This window comes from Panthera leo, chromosome B1 (genome assembly GCF_018350215.1).
Source record: "Panthera leo isolate Ple1 chromosome B1, P.leo_Ple1_pat1.1, whole genome shotgun sequence".
NCBI lineage: Eukaryota > Metazoa > Chordata > Mammalia > Carnivora > Felidae > Panthera > Panthera leo.
This window is the reverse complement of record NC_056682.1, coordinates 137,465,778-137,485,034: the sequence shown is the minus strand read 5'-3', so window position 1 is coordinate 137,485,034 and position 19,257 is coordinate 137,465,778. Positions and strand designations below refer to the sequence as shown.

The following is a 19,257-nucleotide window of genomic DNA, read 5'->3' as shown; positions in this document are numbered from 1 at the left end:
TTCTAGGTCAAGGCAGCCTTTCTTTGAACCTTATATTTTATATCAGGGTGATCATGGGTGTCATTAAAAGGGTCCACGTGAGGGTTGCCTGGGTGGCTCAGTCGGTTAAGCTTCTGACTCATGGTTTTGACTCAGGTCATGATCTCATGGTTCCTACGTTTGAGCCCCCATGTCGGGCTTTGCACTGAGCATGGAGCCGGCCTAAGATTCTCTCTCCCTCTGCCCCTCTCCCCCACTCGTGTACACTCTTTCTCTCCAAATAAATAAATGAATTTAAAAAAGAAGGGTCCACATGAAAGACACCCTACTTGGGATATAGAAAATGTGAAATAGGGGTGTCTGGGTGGCTCAGTCGGTTAAGCGTCCTATTTCGGCTCAGGTCATGATCTCGTGGTTCGTGAGTTCAAGCTCCACGTTGGGCTCTGTGCTGACAGCTCAGAGCCTGGAGCCTGCTTCAGATTCTGTGTCTCCCTCTCTCTCTGCCCCTACCCTTCTCGCGTGCTTTCTCTCTCTCTCTCTCAAAAATAAATAAATGTTAAAAAAAAAAAAAAAGAAAATGTGAACGTAATGGAATCACCACTAGATAAGATAGGGAAAGACATACTACTGAAAGTATTTCAGAGCGTCCAATACGTGGCAAGACCTCATTGAATAAATATCACCTTTATATGAACAGCAATTTGAAAAGCCTTTCACATGTCATATCAATAGCTGGTATGTATGGAGCATTTACTCAATGCTTGCCAGGCACAACTCTAGGAGGCAGGTACCATCACAAATGTACAGAGGACAGTAACCTGCCCAACGTCATGTTGCTGGGAATGCTGGAGCCAGGATGGGGACGCAGGGGACTAGCTCCAGAGCCTGTGCTGTCAACACTACACTAAACTGCTGTTCATCCCACCTGCTCTTCAAAACAACCTATGAAGTAAGTAAGATGAATCTGATTTGCTCAACAAATATTTGCAGACTTCTTACCTTAGCAGGTAAGTACCTGTACTGATTTGCTAAAGATGTATGAGCCACAACCCCTACTGTGAAGAAGCTTACAGTCTATTCGGCAAGGCAGACAAATAAATCCAAATTTTACTGATGAACAACAGAAACTCTAAGTTTCCATACATTAAATAACCTATTCAAGCACGGAGCTGGTATAGAGGGCAGTTAGGCTTTGACTTAAAGGCTGCCATTAACATCTCCAGGTCTAACGCTTCATCTGAGTCATGTTACTTCCTTTAGTTGCCTACTGGGCAAAAAGAAATGAAAACAATACAACAATATCATAACCAGGGCTATCTAGTCTGACCAAGCTTCTCTAAAAGAGCCTGATTTGGATGAGATGGAAACACGAAAGGACCCTATTGTGATTCTGATGCAAACAGCACAGGCCAGTGAACCACATATTGGTTCAACAGCTGAAACATGTATCGTTTCAAACACTAAATGTCCTATCGTTAATAATTTTTGCTAAAATTATTTCAGATGCTTTGGGTGAATCACTCACATTGGGCCATTTTCCTTAAGAAAACCCAATATAAATCCTTGTGGGTTGAGAAGCTGAAGGTGGCCCCAACTGATTAAGTTCCCCAGTAATTATAACTATTGTTCATTTTCCTTCTGCCCCTTTCATGCCCCCTAAAAGAGGCTTACAATCCCCTTTTATATGTAAGAGAGCTATCCAAAACTACTTAACTTTACCAGCCTGTGAAATGTGTTTTACCAAATTTGTGTGGCCCATTAAGGTTTCTTAGTGTGAACAGCTGCTGCTTACAATATGATGTTAGCTGCCAGTCCAGTGTAGCTGGCAAGATCAAGGGTAGCAAGCATTCATTCGCTGTCTCTACTCACCAGGGTGCTCAAAGCCATGCCAGGTGTACATCTTTTTACTTCTTCATGTCTCCTAAGGGTCCTGATCGGGATCAGTCACACATGTAGTGTAGGCAGCTAGTCACTATTATATGATGTGGGGGATGAGGATAAAGGCCTCCCATGCCCCCAAATAACTCCTGTTCGAGCCCGTCAGAGTAGCTGAATTTAAGGAACAGAGGTTTGATCATAGGGAGCTAGGAGGGTTATCAAGGTTAACAGGTATTTACCAAACACACGTTTATAAGCCCAACACTATAGGAGACCGGGCATGGTCGATGTGACCAAGGACAGGGGCCAGAGTTCACCAGTATCATTAAGATAAAAATGTAGTCTTTTACAATGATATTAAAATCAAATTTATTTTTAGGAAAATGTAAAGTATTTTTAAATGTTTACATTGTTTATCCAAGGGGCAGCAGTGTGTACTGGAGAAAGGGCCAGTCTTTCATCTACTTTTCCAACCTCATTTCTGAGCATCCCGTGATCCAGCCCCTCTGAATGACCAGTAGCCCCCTAAGCTGCTCAGCTTGTTTGCCAGGCTCACTGCTGAGCATACACAGATAAATGCAGAGTCCCGGCCCCTAAGCAGCTCATAGTTAATCAGGAAAGAACCACAGCACCAGAGATTGGTATGGGGAATTAGGGAGCTCCAAAGGGGGAAAGTGACCCAGCACTGAGGGCAGGGGGTAGGCAAGCAAGGAGGAAATGATCCTGGGCTGAGTCTTCAGAGATGTGGAAGTCTCCTATGCAGCTGCAGTGAGTGGCATGGGCAGGGGCTCCCAGGCATCCGACCAGTGTGTATGCAGGAAGCAGGGGTTTGTGGTGCTCAGATCGGAGTGGTGGAAGATGAGCTGAGGCAGGGGGGGCAGGGCAGGTACCCATCATGGGGGTGACTCCACTGTAGCTGATGAAGGTCTGTCTCCTTGGCTCACTATAAATACTTTAGAAGGTACAGATCAAGAAAAAGATGAAAAGTATTCAAAATTCCAGGATTTAGAGTTAACCACTATTAACATTTTGATACAGTCACTCTTCCCAACCCCAGTGCAGCTCTTTCTGCCCTTGGGTCCTGTCCCCATTCTTTAATAAAGTCATCTTTCTGCACCAAAAAACTTTGATATATAATGTTTATTATATTGATATTTATTGATATTAATATTTATTGATATAATATTTATTTATTATATTGATATTTAATGTTTATTATTTTGAGAGAGAGCGTGAGCAGGGGAGAAGCAGAGAGAGAGGGAGACACAGAATCTGGAGCAGGCTTTAGGCTCTGAGTTGTCAGCACAGAGCCCAACGTGGGGCCCAAACCCACAGACCGCGAGATCATGACCTGAGCCGAAGTCAGACACTCAACTGACTGAGCCACCCAGGCGCTCTGATATATAATGTTTTATATATGTGTGTTTATACTACTACTAATTTCAAAAATGGAATCATTTAAAAGTGTGGCATATACATACAATGTAATACTACTGAACCTTAAAAAGGGAATTCTAATACACCCAACAACATGGAGAAGCCTTCAGGACATCATGCTACATGAAATAAGTCACTCATAAAAAGATAAATACTGCATGATTCTACTTATATGAGGTACCTAGACTAGACAAATTCACAGAGAAAGCATAATGGTGGATGCCAGGGAGCGAGGAAGAAAGTGGAAGGAGGAAATTGTTTGATGGGTACAGAGTTTCAATTTTGCAAGATAAAAAGAACTTTGGAGGGCTAGTATCCAAAATCTATAAAGAGCTCACCAAACTCCACACCTGAAAAACAAATAATCCAGTGAAGAAATGGGCAGAAAACATGAATAGACGCTTCTCTAAGGAAGACATCCAGATGGCCAACAGGCACATGAAAAGATGCTCAACGTTGCTCCTCATCAGGGAAATACAAATCAAAACCACACTCAGATATCACCTCATACCAGTCAGAGTGGCCAAAATGAACAGATCAGGAGACTATAGATGCTGGAGAGGATGTGGAGAAACAGGAACCCTCTTGCACTGTTGGTGGGAATGCAAATTGGTGCAGCCGCTCTGGAAAACAGTGTGGAGGTTCCTCAGAAAATTAAAAATAGACCTACCCTATGACCCAACAGTAGCACTGCTAGGAATTTACCCAAGAGATACAGGAGTACTGATGCATAGGGGCACTTGTACCCCAATGTTTATAGCAGCACTCTCAACAATAGCCAAATTGTGGAAAGAGCCTAAATGTCCATCAACTGATGAATGGATAAAGAAATTGTGGTTTATATACACAATGGAATACTACGTGGCAATGAGAAAGAATGAAATATGGCCCTTTGTAGCAACATGGATGGAACTGGAGAGTGTGATGCTAATAAGTGAAATAAGCCATACAGAGAAAGACAGATACCGTATGTTTTCACTCTTAGGTGGATCCTGAGAAACTTAACAGAAACATGGGGGAGGGGAAGAAAAAAAAAAGAAGTTAGAGTGGAAGAGAGCCAAAGCATAAGAGACTCTTAAAAACTGAGAACAAACTGAGGGTTGATGGGGAGTGGGAGGGAGGGGAGGGGAGATGATGGGTATTGAAGAGGGCATCTTTTGGGATGAGCACTGGGTGTTGTATGGAAACCAATTTGACAATATATTTCATATATTAAAAAAAACAAAAAAACAAAACAAACAAAAAAGAAAATAGGGTTGAATCTTGGCACTATCGTTTACTAGCTCTACAAATTTTGGAAAATTTCTTACATTTGCTAAAACTCTGTGTAGTCATCTGTTAAACGGGATTAAGAGTTCCCACTTCATTAGGTTGTTTTTAGAATCCATAGCTAATGCATCCTGTTCATGATTTAAATATATACCACCACGGGGCGCCTGGGTGGCTTGGTCGGTTAAGCGTCTGACTTCGGCTCAGGTCATGATCTCACGGTCCATGAGCTCGAGCCCCGCGTCGGGCTCTGTGCTGACAGCTCAGAGCCTGGAGCCTGTTTCGGATTCTGTGTCTCCCTCTCTCTCTGCCCCTCCCCTGTTCATGCTCTGTCTCTCTCTGTCTCAAAAATAAATAAACGTTAAAAAAAAAAATTTAAATATATACCACCTTCCTGGTCTAAAACAAAAAAAAAAAAAAGGAACTTTGGAGATTGAGTGTGAAACAATGTGAATACAGTTAACACCACTGACTGTGTACTTAAAATTGGTTAAAATAGTAATTTTATTTATATATTATATTATACATATTATATTATATTATATTATATTATTATATTTTGAGAGAGAAAGAGAGAGAGTAGGGGAGAGGGAGAGAGAGAATCCCAAGCAGGTTCCGGGCTGTCAGCACAGAATGCGACACAGGGCTCAGTCTCACAAACCGTGAGATAATGACCTAAGCCAAAATCAAGAGTTGGGTGCTCAACCAACTGAGCCACCCAGGTGCCCCTGTAATTTTATATTATGAGTATTTTACTACAAAAATAAAAAAAATTTAAAACAAAATCAATAAATCTGTCTTAATACTTTTTTTAAAATGTTTTATTTATTTTCAAGAGAGAGAGAGAGAGAGCGCAAGCTGGGGAGGGGCACAGAGAGGGCGACACAGAATCCAAAGCAGGCTCCAGGCTCTGAGCTGTCCGCACAGAGCCCGACGCAGGGCTCAAACTTACGAACGGTGAGATTATGACCCAAGCTGAAGTCAGACGCTCAACCGACTGAGCCACCCAGGCGCCCCGTCTTAATACTTTTTAAACTTATTTTTGTGATCATTTTTCCGTGTGAGATATACATTTATATACCTCCAACAATATTTCACAAGACTGTATAGTGTTCTTGTAGAGATGTATCTTAATTTACTAAACATAAGAGAATTATTTTTATGGAAGTAACCTGCGAATGCTTCGCTAACAGGAGGAGATGGTAAAGGGAAGAGATAAAAGACCACAGAAAAGAGGAATACTAACAGAGCAAAGGTCTTGAAGGAAGCATGAGGAGATGGTACTCAGGATTCAGGTAATGTGGTGGCCTTAAACATGCGGAAAACAGGATACCACATCCTCTGAGGAAAGGACATGAAGACAGATATGACTCTATTTGCATTTATAAGGAAGAGTTAGGGCAGCTGAAGGAAGTCAAGAGACTGGATGCCTCAGTGATGTTAAAGAGGTGGAGGGAGTAGGGTATGGAATAGCTAGAAGGATGTATAGTGATGTTCAGAGAGAATGGGACACCGAGGTTGAGATTTCTGAGGGGGCGCCTGGGTGGCTCAGTCAGTTAAGCCTCCAACTCTTGATTTCGGCTCAGGTCATGATCTCAGCGTTCATGGGTTCAAGCCCCACGTCGGGCTCTGCACTGACAGCATGGAGCCTGCTTGAGATTTTCTCCTTCCTCTCTCTCTGCCCCTCCTCCACTCGCGCTCTCTCTGTAATTAAATAAACATTAAAAAAAAAGATTTCTGATGTGAAAGGTATTTTGAACAAGAATTTGTGTGGAGGGTTGGGAGTGAGCAGCTATGGTTTAGCTGGAGATGAACTTATTAAAATGGTCCTGGGGATTTTGAAGCCAGATTTATGGTCAGATGTTCCATGATGGTGTCATTGTCAAGGGTTATGACAAGAGTTGGGGAGCCAGGGAGGCAGAGGAGACGTGGAACCTGGTCCTCAGTTCCTCAAGGAATGAATGAAGTGACTAGGATCTGGATGGATAGGAGTGCTGAGAAAGGGTGGAAGGTGCTCTACCATGTTTGCATGACACACCTTTTCATGCAGTGACCCATATGGAAGAGTGAGAGAGCAGTCAGCCAAAAGGTCAAGGTCATTATGAGACATGGATTCTCTTGGGGCAGAGGAAAAGAATGGGAGGAACCAGCAGAGGACCAGAAAACATTAAAAGGGAGTGAAAACACAAGATGTGATATGTAGGGGAGGTGGGTGTGAAAGGTCTTGTTGACACAGTTAGGTGGTGGAAGAGGTAGGAGGTCATGGGGTTATGGACACAGGTGGATGGCCAGTCTTGAATGAAAGAAAATGATTGCAGGATCCAGGTCTAGTTTCGAAAAAGAGGTAAGAAATGCTAGTAAGTTTGTAGAGAGAGAGCATGCTACGAGACTTCTAGTTCTCAGAGCACTTTCTTGGGTATTTCCAAACTCTTTCTTTTTCTTCATAACACATTTGTCACACACTATACTATTTCCTTATTTATCTATTTCTGGTTGGTCTTCTCCAATAGACAATAAAGCTCCCTGAGGGCAGAGATGCTGTTTTGTTCACTGTTCTATCACCAGCACCTAGATGATGTCTGCACACAGTAACACCTCAATACACCATACTTGTTGAATGAATGAATAAATGAGTGAGTGAATCAATAAATGATAAAGCCCAGTTAGGATAAGGATATCCCGTGAGGTTTGCAAAACTGCAGGGAGGGTCTTCTCTATGAGGAAGGTATCTTATGGAGTTCAATCTTAGAGAGACAGAAAATTTTTTTTTACTTTAAAAAAACATTTATTTATTTTTGAGAGAGAGACAGAGCATGAGTGGGGGAGGGGCAGAGAGAGAGGGAGACACAGAATCCGAAGCAGGCTCCAGGCTCTGAGCTGTCAAGTACAGAGCCCGACATGGGGCTTGAACCCACTGACTGTGAGATCATGACCTGAGCTGAAGTTGGACACTTAACCAACAGGCATCCTTTAGAGGAACAGAAAATTTAAGCCAGGGCCTCCTCCCAGGCTGTATCTGCTCTTTTGTTCATTTTCCCCCTTCTTCATGTGACTACTCCTTTTTATCCTGTAAGACTCAGTTTGGGTGTCACTATCTCTGTCACCCTGGGTGCTCCTGGGTGCTCTCAAGGCACATAGTGATTCTTCTCTCCATATTATGCTTACCCTGCTGTAGGATAACTATTTACATGTCGGTCTCTCCCATGAGACTGAGCAAGCACACTTTACCTCAAACATACAGTAGGGCCTCTATAAAGGTTTGCTGGATATATAAATGGAAAGCATTGCACATGTGAATTGGTCAATAAGAGCCTATATTTTTCTTTCTTTGAAGCTCAATTCTGTCATGCACAAATCTGCAAATCCCCACTGAGCAAGAGGACCTCTGTTGCAAGGGCAACCGGGTGGGAAACAGCTCAGCAATCAACACCAAAGATAAGTTGGAGTCTTTCTGTTTAAGATAAGGGAGGGGTCCACTGTCTTTCGTGTGCCCATTTCCCTGCCCATATGACCACAGGCAAGCCTGTGATAGCGTGATGGAGCACCGAAGTGCACAGGCTGCCCAGCAGATGGAATGAAAGAGCACCCAGGGAACTTTTTAAAAATGTCTGATTTGGTCTGAAATGCAGCCTGAATTTTTACAGCTCTTCAGATGATTCTACTGCACAGCCAGGGTTGAGAATCTCTACCTACAGCTCCTTGACATTTTCTCCTGGTGTGTGGCGCTGTCCAAGGTAGCAACTCCTCAAGCACTTCTTCACCCAAATGATTGCCCAAGCCAGCCATGGGCAAGGGTCAATGGTTGTTTGAACAACCCAGTGGAAGGGTGCTGTACCTTAGGACAGTATCAGAAGCCAAACCACATGGTTAATTGTACTGGAGGAAACCACAACTTTGTGTTGTCTAAATAAAACTGTGTTGTCCAACAGCCTCACATGGCTATTTAAAGTTAAATTAATCCTAATTAAAATTTTTAGTTGGGGTGCCTGGGTGGCTCAGTTGGTTAAGCATCTGACTCTTGATTTCAGCTCAGGTCATGATCTCACAGTTCATGAGTTCGAGCCCCGCATCAGGCTCTGTGCTGACAGCATGGGGACTGCTTGGGATTCTCTCTGCCTCCCTCTCTCTCTGCCCCTCCCCCATTCATGGTCTTGTTCTCTCTCAAAAATAAAATTTTTTTACACTTAAAATTTTTTTTTTTAATTTTTAGTTAAAAATTCAGTTCCTCAGTTGCACATTACAGTGCTCAACAGATAGTGGCTACTGTACTGCACAGTGCAGAAACAGAACATTTTCATCAACATAGAAAGTTCTATTGGATAATGCTAACATAACCACAAAAAAACCCTTCCTTCTGAAAATAACCTGTGGCTATATTCATTTTCTGCTATCATTGGCAAAATGAACCACATGGTTTGCAGATGGTAAACAAACTGAATTTCAGGTCATTCCTTCTCAGCAGTCACACCTAGATGAGGGAGAGTAGCCTTTTATGCCCCTTTTCCAGAATGAGAACTAAGACAGGAATTCTATGCTCTCATGAACAAAAGTTTTTCTGTATAGTTCCATATATGTATTAGGGCAGCAGTGGCTTTCCAACTTCTTTGACCACGACTGACAGTAAACAAAAATATATCACAGCCCAAAATACACATACACACACACACACACATATAACTGAAACTAAAGGTTTTACAAATCAATATTTATCCTTACTACATATTTTGCACTTGCATATTTTCTTTAATATATTCTATTGTATTATATTTTCTGTTTCATTACAAAAATTAATCTACTTCACTGTTTTCACAGCTCTGTCGACCTACATTTTGAAAAACCACTATCTTAAGATATAAGTTGTCCACACAAAACTGGGACTCTTGGGGCGCCTGGGTGGCGCAGTCGGTTAAGCGTCCGACTTCAGCCAGGTCACGATCTCGCGGTCCGTGAGTTCAAGCCCCGCGTCAGGCTCTGGGCTGATGGCTCGGAGCCTGGAGCCTGTTTCCGATTCTGTGTCTCCCTCTCTCTCTGCCCCTCCCCCGTTCATGCTCTGTCTCTCTCTGTCCCAAAAATAAATAAAAAACGTTGAAAAAAAAACCAAACTGGGACTCAACTTCATACCTCAGAGTTAATAACCAGCTAGATAATAATAGCTAACATTTATTGGGCACTTACTATCTGCCAGGCACTGTGTTAAATGTCTAATATTCACTACCTTATTCAAGTCTCATAATAACCCCACAGAATAGGTGTCTGAGAATTGGAAAGGTCTGGGATTTTATGCTATTTGCACAAGTTATCTGCCACAGTTTCATAGATGCTGGCATAAGACCCAAGACTCCCAGGTCAGGGACAAAGGACTTTATTACTCTCAGCAACAGCAGTAGCTGGAGTACCTGCATTTTCTTGTACCGTTCTCCAGCTCAATTCCTGCAAGGTGCCACAAAGAGGGTCATGTGATACCTGCACACACAGTGAGCAGCATTCCTGGAGAGGAACTCTGACCTGGGGAAACGCAAATCTATTATACTAGATGTAAGCATGCCTGCCCCTTGCTTCTGAGGGCAACACTACCTCTATATCCAAGACTGTTCATTACACAAACATCCTTGAAAAGACAACCCAGGACAAAAGCACAGTCGGTGCCTCTCTTTGTAAAGACCTGTCAAAATGCACAGGACGCTCAGAGGACTATCTTCCAACAGTGGTGCCATAGTACCTATAATAGCTTAAAAAGGATTAGGTAATTTATTCAAAGTTACACAGCTAGCGACCCAGATCTATATGATACCTAAGCCTATGGTGATGACACCTTCTTGCATAGGCAATGGACAGTGCAATAGGAAGAGAGAAGTATTTGTCACTCATTTAGTCATTCACATGTGAAATCTGCTCCTACAGGAAGCAATTAACTGTGTAAAATTAACTATATATGATAGGCCATTTTTTCCACATTTTCTTCACGGATACCATAAGAAGAGTATCATATGAACAGGGGTTGATAAGTTTTTCCTATAAAGGGCCAAATAGTACAGATTTTCAGCTTTATGGGCCAGATGGGCTGTTTCAACTACTTGACTCTGTAGCGGTAGTACAGAAAGAGTCACAGGTAATATGCAACCAGCAGGCACGGCTGTGTTCCAATAAAACTTTATTTACAAAATAGTTTGCCAACCTCCATCCTCAGACAACTGGGTGGGATACAAAAAGATTATGTGACATAATGTCTACACAAAAGAAACAATGATTAAACTGGAAAGTCAAGGTAAACACGCCACAAGCAAGGAAACCAGGAGATACGCGAAACTGAAGTCAGCCTAGGTTCAACATCAGAGTCCTGTTAAGTCAGCCTTAACAGAGACAGTATGTCAAGAACGAGTGTAAAATATGCATAGGCCGTAAGAGTGAAAATAAAAAAGTTACTCTGGGCCAGGGGCCACGCTAAGGATTTCACAAATGGTGACCAACAGCTAATAAAGAACACCATTTCCGAATTGCCAAATTTATGGCCCTGTAACTGTACGCTCACTTGGTTCAATGGTCTGATCTTAAAAGATCATCATGTGGCCACTATTTGATCACAACAGTATCCCTTCCCCCAAATCAGTTAATGGAAAACTGTTGTCTTTATTTTCACACGCATACAGAGACAATCAAAATTTTGGTATACAAATGGCAACCCTCCTCTTTTCATAGAAGTCAATTCTTATGCCACATATAAGCTCAAATGAAAATGGAAAAACACCAATCAAAATGTCATAGAAAAAATAATCTGCTCATTCAGGAACAATTCTATTAGCTGCTAAAATTACAGGGCGATAAATATTGTTCTTGTGAACACTGCTGTCATTGACAGGACTGGTAAAATTTTCAAAATGACATAAGTCTAAGATATGTGGGAACATAATACCACAAGAAAGAAAAACTGTCATCCATAAGTGAATGTTCCTGCTACTGCATGTAGGTATATTTTAGTTACTAGTGTTTCTATGTAAATATAATTTAAGTTTTAGTGAAAAGTAGAATTTAGAAATTCCAGGAGATATATTTCCCCTAGAAATTCCAGGACAATTTCATTACAGAATTCTAATTTACAAAACACTTCAGTAAAAAATAATATTTCTATTTGAAATGCTGTACAATGACATCAGTATTTCTTAATTAACACCTTCCACTCATGAATCAATAGAATGAAAACTAATTTGAAAGACTGTCTTAGTAACCAGCCCCGTTTAAATAATATAATGTCCATTTTGACTATGTACAGTTTTGTTTTTGTCTTCTTGTTAAAGTACTCTGTACCCCTAACATAGGGCTTGAAGTCACAACCCCGAGATCAAGCATTGCATGCTCTAACGACTGAACCAGCCAGGTGACCTCGGCTATGTATAGTTTTAATTTATTCTTTAAAACTTCCAATTATTACCACTTAAAATATTTCTTTGGCAGCTAAGCCATTATAAGTGTAAAAAAACCCAACCCAGGAAGAAGTCTACTTTGTTAATAAATGAAATGTTTGATGTAAGGCTATGTTATTTCTGGAGACATTTATGTTTACATTCAGTTGAAAACCATTATAATTCATTATAATTATTGCAGAATTAAATAACACCATTTAAACTACAGGCTAATTTCCTCTACTGCCACAGTTAATCACAATTACTTCTTTTTTTTAAATTGAAAAAAATTTTTTTAATGTTTATTTATTTTTGAGGGAAAGAGAGAGAGATAGCACAAGCAGGGAAGGGGGAGAGAGAGAGGGAGACACAGAATCTGAAGCAGGCTCCAGGCTCTGAGCTGTCAGCACAGAGCCCGACGTGGGACTCGAACCCATGAACCGTGAGATCATGACCTGAGCCAAAGCTGGATGCTTAACCAACTGAGCCACCCCGGCGCCCCCACAATTACTTCTTAAGCTTTGTCTACACTTGCCTAAAAGTGTTACATGACCTTCAGTGGTTTTTCAAAGACTGAACTCCTTTGTATTCCACAGGTAGAGTCTGTATCACTGTCTTCAGAGATGGACGACTCTGCAGCCTTGAACATATTTGAATGTCTCAAGGACATTCGGTACTTTTTAAAGAAGAAAAGTAACCACAATGACAAGCCGTTGCCTCTCCTATTCTACCTGACAAAGTCTACGGACATGTGATCGCTTATATTTGGTCTGACCTTTAGGGAAAACCGAAATCTACTTCCAAAATGAAATTAGTTTTACTTTCTAGATTACACTAGGGGAGAAAAAAAAAGATTTCCAGACCCAATTTTAAGACATCTCCTTTTATATAAAATTCTTAAAACAACATTGCTTTCCATTTATTATATTAAAATTTAAATCAAAAGGTACAAACTTCTAGTTATAAGTAAATATAAATCCTCAGGATATAACATATAGCATGGTGACTATAGTAAATAAAACTGTTTGTATATATTTGAAGGTTGCCAAGAGGGTGGATCTTAAAAGTTCTCACCACAGGAAAATTTGTAACTATATGTGGTGATGGACTTTAACTAGACTTACTTAGTCATTGTGCAATATATGCCAATATCTCATCAATATGTTGCACATCACAACCAATATAATGTTATATGCCAATTATATATAAAATATATATACACACCATGAAGCACCTACAGGCAAGAAGTGATTCTGAAGAATTTAGAATGCAGCAAAAAGTGGGGGATTTATGGGATGGACATATCTATTTAGACCATTTGTGACTATTTGCTACAACCAGTATGCAGAAGTTAGCAAGTGGTTAGAAGGGAAGGAAGCCTGCACAATTTGTAGGCAGTCTCAGGGTCATTCGTGTTTCTTTGGTCACCAGGCTGCCTGACCAAGGGCATTAGCTTTCAGAGGTCACGGACTGGCAGCAGACAGGTCTCCCCTAGTTTACACATAATGCAATGACCACCTCTCACCATTTAGGACTTGTCTTCCACAGAAAACACCTGTGGACTGCTCATTTCTGTACTTGTGCAATGCTGTATAATGCTTGAGCCTCACAGGTCTGCAGATGTCCGTCTATGTATCACTGTCACACTGCAATACGGGAGGTGAGGGGGTTGAACTAAATGGGTTCTGTTACCAGACTGTCCGGGGTCCAGATTCTGCTTCTATGACATCCTGGAATATATAGGTACTGTGGGATTGTGGCAGTGCTTATATATATCAAAGGACTGTTGAAAGAAACAAAATAATACATGTAAAGCATTCAGCATGGAGCCCTGTAAGTACTCAGTGATGTTGCTTGTTAAAATTGATGATCACATTTGTCTCAGATCAGTGTTTTCCAAAAGTGGGTCCCAAGCCTAGTTTCAGAGGCAGTATTTTACATCATGATCTAGGATACACACATTTATGTATTAATACTACAAACACTGAGCCTGCTTATATAGTCCCTACTATATATGGACTGGGCAGTGCAGAGTTAGGATTTGAACCCAAGGGTCCTGTTAATGTAGTGCTTTTAACCACTATGCTCCTTGTGGCCTTGTATTTGCCATATGTGGGAGAACCAAAAATTTCGTTAATCACTAGCAGCTCCTACTCAGAGGGACGCATAGTGAGAATTCCTATTCTACTACTACATATTCCATTTCATTTTTTAAAAATGCTGATTCTAGGGGCGCCTGGGTGGCTCAGTCGGTTGAGCGCCCGACTTCGGCTCAGGTCATGATCTCGCGGTCCGTGAGTTCGAGCCCCGCGTCGGGCTCTGTGCTGACAGCTCAGAGCCTGGAGCCTGCTTCGGATTCTGTGTCTCCCTCTCTCTCTGACCCTCCCCCGTTCATGCTCTGTCTCTCTCTGTCTCAAAAATAAACATTAAAAAAAATTTTTTTTAATAAAAAAATGCTGATTCTAACCTTTTAAATCAATTTCATGACTTAGGACACATGATTTGAAAAATACTGTAAGTGTTATATGAAAAATTTTTGGAAACACTAATAATAAAAAAGTTAAATGAGTATATGTATCTCATCTTAGAGGCTTCACCATGTTATTATTGTGCATTGTAAAATCTCAAAAAAACAAAGGATTATATGGAACATTTCCTAAGTGTATTCAAGCATCCTTAAGTGATGCTCTAGGCATTCCTTGAGGCAGGGGTACTCATTTATCAGATTTATGGGAATTTTAAGGGGAAATGGTTGTGCGTCACTGTCTACCTCCTACCTCTCTCCAAATGTCCCTCCCCTGGAAAAATTTAAAAGTGCAGAAACTGACTTTTTTTTTAAATTTTAGAGAGAGCCAGAGAGCCAGAGCCAGAGTGCATGCACAGCAGAGGAGGCAGAGGGAGAGGGAAAGGGAGAGGGCAGTGGGAGGGAGGTGGGGGGGGGGGGGTGGAGAAGGGGAGGAGGAGAGAGAGAGATGGCTCCACACTCAGTGCAGAGCCCTATGTGGGGCTGGACTTCATGACCCTGGATCATGACCTGAGCAGAAATCAAAAGTCAACAGACTGAGCCACCCAGGCACCCCTAGAAACTGACTTTAAGAATAAGTGATTCTATAATGCGCAAGAGAGCAAATTTAAGCAAGTTCAAGAACACAGACACATGGGGCCAAGCATCTAAACAACTCTGGGTGATGCTTTTTTGGTGGCTACCAAATATCTATAAATTAAAAAGGGAAACTTTTTTTTTTTTAGAGTGGAATGGAACTTCAGCAAACACATCCTTTAGAGTAGATGCTAGTGTTTTTTGTAATAACAGGATGACAGAGTGAAATCTTATTTCCTGGTTCTATCACTGCTTATTTCCACTTTCTTCTAAAGAATAATCACCATCAAATGTTATCTCTACAGGAAACAGGTAAAGACAATTCAGAGCTGGACTATCCAGTATGATAGCCACTAGCCCCGTGTGGCTATTTAAATAAAGTTAAATTAAATAAAAATTAAAATTGAGTTCCTCAATAGCACTAGACACATTTCAAGTGCTCAATGGCTACATGTAGCTCGTGGCTAGCACTTTGGACAAATTATGGAACATTTCCATCACTACAGAAAGTTTTATGGGACAGTACTGATATAGAGAAAGACCATTTACAGATGCTTAAAGAAAACTATTCATTTCTTATTTGGGAAAAGAGTTCTAAGCCCTACTCAGCAGAGGTGGCTTGACTTAAACCACTGTGGGATTAAATTTGAAGGCTACTGCCCAAAGATTCTGTTATTATCTCAAAATACCATTCCAACGGGCCTAAAATCTCTTTGCATTAAGACTTTCCATTGCTGCAAGTTATCTTTTAAAATCCAAACGTGACAGGAAATGCTGTTTGGTGACAGCAACGACTTGTTAAAGTGCTACTAACTCATAAGCGAGTTTGAAAGTACTTAGAGCAGTTTATGAAAAACCATAAAGACACACAGCACCGTCCAAACCAGGAAGAAAAGTCTGCAGTTACAATAAGTAGGGATGCACTTCTGCTGTTACCCTTAGGATAAGGAAAATATGTATTACATACCTGAGTCTGTTCCTAGACTTTTCATGAATTTAGACCCAGATTTGGTAATGGTCTTTGTATCTCATTTTGAGAACTTTAGTACACATCTTATTTGAGCCTCACAGAACCTAATTACCACTGGAGTGTGGATTCTGAGTGCTATAGATCCTTCTGGTGAAGGGGAAGACTGAGAGGTAATACATTATCTTGTCAGTGTCTGTCTTGCTTAATTGGTTACTGAAATGATCCCTAGTGGCCAGATTATAGTGAAAGCAAATGGCTAAAATTGCAGGGGCCAGCTAGCTTTTCCTCTTTCATGACTGCGGGCTGCCCTATTAATCTGGCCATTGTACTGCAGAGGTGTGCTTAGGTCACAGGGGAAACAAAGCAGGGGTGCAGACAAGAGTGTAAAGCAAAGTGCTGTCCCTGTTGGTGATCACAAAGCAGGTAAAATGAGTATGAAAAAAAAAAAACAACCCTGCAAGGTCATTGTAAGCATGATTGTGGTCGTTCTATGACAAAGACTAAACATTAGGCATTATTATGTTCATACAAAAAATTATTCCACAGAGCAAACTATCTCCTCCACAAAGCAATCTGTGAAAGGCATTTGATGAGAAATACGTGAGTTAAACAATTGCTATAAAGACACCAACATCAGTTTAAATAATCCAAACAAATTGCCTATGGCTAAAGGCAGATTTAATAAACATGCACTTCCCAAATCCTTTAATATGTTTGTTCAGTGTCATAACATCTACCAACAGTTATTAATGGTAGCAAATTTTCTTTATCCTTTTATTTACCATGTCCAGTTTTTGAGCTTCCAAGTTGGAGAGCTTGCAAAACATTTATTAAATAATGTATAAATAAAGGATACACCATTAAAATTCCTGTGCTTATGCCTTGAAGATTAAACTCACATTTCTAGTTAAGAGATGACAGCTATAGCTAATCTTAGAAACATGGTGTCTCTAGGACACATAGAAAAAGAAAGTTTCGGATTTAATGCATGAGCGCTAAGACAAAAATTCTTTGATCTGCAAATATCACATATATGAGCCTAACAATTTTTCCTTGAAAACTTTAAGTAGGTCAACTTATTAACTGCTACCATGGAGTTTATATATTCACATTCGCCTATCTTTATGATGAACTGCAGCCCAGAATGGAGTTACAGCCCTGCACTATAAAAAAACTTGCCTTTGATTCGAGCAGAGAAACGAAGAAGCAGAAACTAATATTACCATTTGGCTTTGTTATGTTGTAATGGATCCAATACATTTTTTTTTTTAACATATCATTAGTATATTTGGTTCTCAGACAAGACCTCGCATGTAGTAAGAGGTAATGGGATCACTCGAGGAGAGGCTTCCATCCCAACTGGGCTATGTTCTCCCATTTGCAGTCAAAATCCTGGCTCAGCCATGAAAGACGGTCTGGCCGGAATAAACCTGACAAAAAAATCAGTGGAGCGTTTGTGATATAATAAAGTGTTCTGGAGGGAAGAGTGGACAGAGAACTGGGATGGGTAGAGAAAAAGGGAATATGTAATTTAAAATGGGAAAAACACTCTTCTTCTCGATTTGATTCATTTATGGAGGAGGAAACCACTAAATAATGTCTCTCTCCATAATCCAAAGCTAATCACTTTTTTTATTGCAATGGATGACCAAACGGCCTCGGTAACCACCCCCCGCCCCACCGCTGCCTCCGCGAAGAAACCGAAAACCCCATTTCTTTGCAAGTGTGCACCCGGGAGAGGAAAGCAAGACTGTGCATTTAGAGTGGAGGGCGGTGCACAGGGCAAAGCAAGTTAGTGCCTTCTTCCCGGCTACCTCGCTCCCCGAGCCAGCCTGACTTGGCTAACGGTAAAGTGAACAGCGAATGGCAGAGAGACCTGGGGGCCAAATTTGGGGTCGCTTCTGACCGGAGTCCTCCCGACAACAAAAGGCCTGGGGTTCCGAAGGGGGCGGCGGGTGGGGACACCTGTCAAAGGACGGGACAGAACCGCAGCCGGCGGGCGGCGCAGGGGCTCGGCGGACAGCACTGCGGCGGCGGCGGCAGGGACCGAGGCGCGTCGGCTCGGCGCTCGCGCGCGGGGGAGAGCCGGCGGGGACCACGCGGCGCCGCCGGACACTCGCGTCTCGCCCGCGGGGGCTCGGGCGGGCGGCTCCGCGCCCGGGGCGCTTCCGGAGGGGGCCCGAGCCGAGCAGGGCCCCCGCGGCCAGGAGGACCCTGCCGCCCGAGCCCCGCTGCAGCGCCCGCCGCTCCCGGGCTCCGCCTCCGGGCTGAGCGCGGAGCCGGGCCCGACGCCCCCACTGGCTGCCCGGCGGCCCGGGCGGAGGAGGGGGCGCCGCGGGCGCCGCGCCTACCTGCTCCGGTGCGGCGGGGCCGCGGTCGCCTCGCGGGGCCGTGACCTGCGGCGGAGGCAGCGGCGGCGGCGGCAGCGGCGGCGAGGAGGGCGCTTCCTTCAGGAAGGGGTGGGATCTGCTCGGCCGCCCGCCCCCGCCTGCCCGCTGCGCCGCGGCCCGCCCCCGACTTATTCTGGGGTCCCCGCCGCGAGGCTTCCCACTGAGAGCGGAGTCCCCCACACCCCCGCCCCCGCGCCTCTGGCTGCAGCCGCCCTTCGGCTCCCCTAATAGTTACCCGGGACTGGAGCTGCGTGTGGACTGCCGGACCGCTTCTTTCCAAAGCCTTTGTGGACGCGTTTGCCTGGCGCTCCTCACCCAACAAAAGGAAGGGCAGAATCTGGGATCCTCCGCCTGGTGGTTATTTATTCTTGACCTCTTGTAACCTTCTGGCTGGCTCCCTTCTGTCTACACACCTAGGGTTTTTGCACAAAGCAGCTAAAATTCATTTTCATATCCACTGGCTGAATGTAGTTCTCCGCCACTCTGCGCTCTCCCGCGGTTTTCTTTCAGCGTAAAGAACAAACACCAGGCCAACTTCTGACCCTTGCAAGGAACAGTGGACTCCAAGGCCTCCCTCCCAGCGCCAGCTTGCTCTCTTCTTCCCGGTGTCTCGTCTGCGTCTGTTATAAAACTGTATTCATCGGCATTTTAATAGTTTCCCCACCTCAGACTTCAACCTACCAGTGGTACCCTGTCAGTGACCTCCAGAAGAAGCGTGGATCAATGCCATTTTTATCGCACGCTCACCGTTAATTTCTATTCCAAACGCAGCTTTGCGGAGCTCCCACAATAGGACCTCCTTTATCAACCTGCCTTAGGATGACTGCCATTCTTTTG

The 19,257-nt window shown here is 42.9% G+C and overlaps 1 protein-coding gene across 2 annotated transcripts in view; it reads right to left on the bottom strand.

Moving 5' to 3' along the window:
- TMEM150C (transmembrane protein 150C) overlaps positions 1–18,678 on the bottom strand; it is a 77,704-nt gene extending 59,026 nt beyond the window's left edge. The window contains exon 1 of one of the 2 annotated variants that reach the window (XM_042936067.1): positions 18,656–18,678. The gene's annotated coding sequence lies outside the window, so the exon portion shown is untranslated. Of the gene's footprint in view, positions 1–18,381; positions 18,434–18,655 lie in introns of those variants that run through there. The other variant, XM_042936066.1, reaches the window with a different exon arrangement.
- Positions 18,679–19,257: the final 579 nt, after the last annotated feature.